Consider the following 4,528-nt stretch of genomic DNA (forward strand, 5'->3'; position numbering starts at 1 on the left):
ATTCCCTTTTCCTTGGTGTTCCTCTCGGGGCTCCAAGAGAGGTGAGGCCGCTGTACTGCGATAGTGCCCAATTTGGCTGCCTGCTGTAAAGAGTGAGGGAGGGACGAGCGTTGGCTGCTGTGCAGTTGAAGGGAGTTACTACCAGTCTAACGAGAGGGTGAGGAGGGCTCTCTATGCTGCCTCCCGAAGCCGTAGGCCATGCTGCCCCTAGCCGTCGTGACATCGCTTGGGGGAGTCATTCCTCCCCCCCCCCCCTCCCCACGTGCCTTTCCAGGAAGTCCTTGGAAACTTCCAAGGGTGGGCTTCCTAAGCCCCCCCTCTTGTGGCCTTAAGACTACCCCTCCCTGAATTTTTCCTCTAAGGGCTCCCTTAGGCCCTTTCCCACCCCCTCAAAATTCCTCCCTAAGGGCTCCCTTAGGGCCTTTTTCCCCCAAAATCTTTTACCTTAAAAGCCCTTATTCTTCCCCCCATATCTCAAATCCCCCTAAGGGCCCCCCCCTTAGCCCTTTTTTTTTCCCCCCATGCAAAAATACTTTTTTTAGCCCTGTCATACCTTGTTTTTTCTTCCCCCACACGTAAAAGAAAAGAGGGTGTTAAGGGTTTTGGTGACACCTTCTTTCCCCATACAAAGCCCTCGTAAGGGTTTCTACACCTTTTATTCCTCGTTCGTGTGAGTCTTTGAAAAGGCCATTAAGCCTTTCCCATGGCTTTAATGGGCCTTATTCACGAAAGATTTTGAAACACCCCCTTCCCAGTTTGGAACCCTTTTCATGGTTTCTCCCCTCCTCCACAAGTATCCCTTCGAAGAGCTGCTACAAAAGGAAAGAACAGAAGACTCGTAAAGGACGGTGGTATTTTAAAAAGGGAATTCGCAAAGCTGCATCCACGATGGAAAGGCTGCATTCGCAATGCCTCCTAAGAAAGCCCAAGGCGCAACCGCTAGAGGATCGTCTCCTAGCATCCACGTGGACATCTCACCACAAGTCCAGGTTTTTTTTTCGTCCTAATTTTTATTTACGTCGTTATAATTCAATTGGGCGTAGATGGTTTTTGGAAATAGGATGCATTTTCGTCTTAATGCTTTAGAAAAATTAACTCACGACGAAGGAATTTAGTCATTAGTATTTCTAATAAAATGAACAAAATAAAGTGAGCAGAAGATTGATATGCAAGTAGTTTTTTGCATTCAATGAGCTGAACTTAGAATATTGTCCATATTTACAAAACAAAATTAAGATAATGCACTCCGTTTAAGCATGGAAGTATAAAATCATGTCACATTATTAGGCCATATCTTCTTCGCAATAAGTCATCATGGGAAGTGCTAATAACCCATAGGGAATCGCAAGGCATGAAATGATTCTTATGTAGCATAACTCTAGTCAATTATCGTTTTTCAACTGCACAGCTACTAATAGTAAAAGGTTGCTTGTTTAGCGTAAATCTTGTCCGCACAATTATAGGATGATTAGTTGGAATTAGGTTATAACCTAATCTATGCTTGATCTTACATTGATAAGTTAGGATTGAAAATCAATTTACGTGTAAACAATGAGTCATGTGTTTATGGAAATGATAGCGTAATTATCGTCAAGAATTAAACAAATTGGCATAAACCTAAACACCTAAAGCCGTGGAGTACTCATTTTAGAAAGAGTTAGTTCAATTCCAAAGAACTCACTAGGATTTAATACGTGACCTAGTCGCACGTATTGCTAAAACTGAAACTCCTATACCCTAAATACTTGCCCACATTCACCTAATGTAGGTATAGCGGAACGTACTTGAGAAGTAACCTAGGGTTGTCCCTAAGAATCTTACGCTAAAAATACGGAACTTGGAACCCTAGGACTGTCAACGTCAGCCTAATGTAATCAGGAACAGATTGTTTTGTGACTCCATTTGATAGGTAGAATAGTCCCATAGTTCGAGGCGACAATTGTGCAACAAGTGCAGAGTTGTATGATCTTGTGATTGGATCACAAGGGGATGGCCAATTCTTGGAATGAGGTTGGCAGATGCTTACGTAAGTTATCTTGCAAGAGGATGAATAATCGTCCTAATATATCTTTCTGAGGTAAAGATAATTTCTTGGAGCAAAGGACAAATCAATAAATTGGTATAACATATGAACTTAAGGTATTGACCAAGTCGGGTTAATAGGGTACGGTCCTAACCCAGGATATAGGGAATCTTGCCAAGTTGCAAGTCATCCCGGATCGAGTGCTGGATGCATTCAAAAAGAAGGATTCATTCCTTAGTAATTGGCCAACAATAAACGACCAATGGAAATGTTTGTGCTTGTTACAGATTTAAGAGCACTGTTTGGCTTTGTTTGATCAATGAATTAAAAGATAAATGGATATCTAATACTTCAGGTTGAAGGCCTGAAGGGAGAGGCAGTTTCAGTTACCCCCGATTGCTTGCCTGACCCTAACCAAGGGGGTTGTTAACCACGCCAAGAAAGTGGACCGAACGTGCCGTGAGAGGTCTCTCCGTTGAGCGGTACTTGGAGCAGGAGGATGCTTGGGTGCCATGGGGGGCTCTGGCCGTAAATCCCTCGCCTTCCGGGCCCTGCACAAGAGGCTAATGTGACTCAGGATTGGATCTCGAGGCCCGCATACTAGTTTATGGGCGGAATCTTGGATTGATAATCCCTGTGGATTGCTAGATAGCCTTCGGGCGGATTGTGGATAAGCCTACGGGATAGACTTTATGTATTTCAAAGATAAATATGATAACCTGTTAACAAGGAACTTGTTTGACATTGTTTTTCTATGTCAAGTGATATGATTACATGAAAGAACGAGTGCCTAATGGGCTAATTAAAGAAGTTGATTGATACATGTCCAACTAAATGTGTTAGGTAATTAAACAACTAAAACAACTTGAGGAAAGTGCCGTGGATGTGGCTATAGGTCCATCCTACGGATGGCTGGTCCTGGTTGGTTGGGAACTTTTTTCAAATCACAATGGACAGCCAAAAGATTGTCAAAGAATATGAGCAACAAAAGCGTTGACCTAGAGTTAAAATTGCTTCCGATTTACGTTGTTTTAAGGGAATGGAATGGGACTATGCCTTATGGTAGAGAGGTTGAGCTTTGCATCCCTCTCGTTTCCCATTCTCCTTGAACCAAGTGCAGCGTGAATCTGCTTCGGACCTGGTGTTTCTGTGTAAAGTAGTTCACTTGGGTTCGATGCTAGTTGCCATTAGGAAATGACCAATAAGAAAAAACCCTAATTCAGGTCGGTCCTAAGTGGAAACGGCCGGAATACTTCCGCTACGTAGCAGACGTGGAAAGCCCTAGATCAAAAACCCCGTAACATTCCCAGGGAGTGCCGGGCAGAGCTTTCTAGACATCCTTTTCGATGGACTACTAAGACGTGTCCTGAAGATAACAGGTGGACACGTTACATGCAGTGATCAATTCCCCTCTCTCATGAGGTGGAATGTACATGCTCTGCCTTGCGCCAGGCATATAAATAGTCGGAATACCAAGTTCACTGTCTAAAGTGTCAGTAGACTCATATTTAGAAGTCATTCTACCAGGTGTCATCATCCCAGATACATCCTCAGTAACTTTCTCTTGCTATCCACGACATCATATCTCCCCCTCACTGACATACTGGTGTCAATGGATGGTGAGCTCCTTAATCTCCCCTGTCCATGGGGATACTGTCTGACTACTAGGTCTTGTCATAGCAGTGCTCTGCTGCATATCAAGTGTAGATACATGAGTGGAAGGCATATTCGATGGCACTGTAGCTGGTGATACATACCAAGAACCCATCTCATAAAAAATAACATCCCTACTCACCAAGGTTTCCCTGGTAGAGGGATCATAACATTTGTATGCCTTCTTCTCCTGCAAATAGCCAATGAAAACACACTTATGCACTTTTGGATCCAGCTTCTTCCTTTTTTCATCTAGAATATGCACATAAGCAAGACAACAAAAGATTTTCATGTGACTTACATCCGGCTTATAGCCATATAGCTTCTCAAACGGTGTCATCTCATGAATACCTGTAGTGGGAGTCCAATTCAAGATATACGTGGTTGTCATAACAGCCTCAGCCCAATAATAGAGTGGCATCTTCTTCTCATTCATCATGGCATGAGCAGCTTCCATCAAGACCCTGTTCTTTCTTTCAGCTACCCCATTCTGCTGAGGAGTGTAGCTGTAGGTAAGCTACTTGCCTATGCCATTTTGAGCCAAAAAGTTGTCAAAATCATTTGATACATACTCCCCACCGCTATCTGATCTCAAGCAAGAGATATAGCAGTCAAATTCATTTTCAACCTACTTTTTAACTGCTGAAAAATAGCAAACACCTCATCCTTTTTCTTCAGAATGTAAACCCAAGTATAGCGACTGTAATCATCAATGAATGTCACATAATACTTTGAGCCTCCCATGGATGCATTATGGGCTGGCCCCCAAACATCAGAGTGCACTAACTGCAAGGGACGTGTGCTTTGCCTTACATGCCTGAAAAATGGCAACCTTGACTGCTTACCAAACTG

The sequence above is a fragment of the Lygodium microphyllum genome, chromosome 7 (genome assembly GCF_053477565.2).
Source record: "Lygodium microphyllum isolate KBCC chromosome 7, Lygodium_microphyllum_v1.1.10, whole genome shotgun sequence".
NCBI classification, from domain to species: domain Eukaryota; kingdom Viridiplantae; phylum Streptophyta; class Polypodiopsida; order Schizaeales; family Lygodiaceae; genus Lygodium; species Lygodium microphyllum.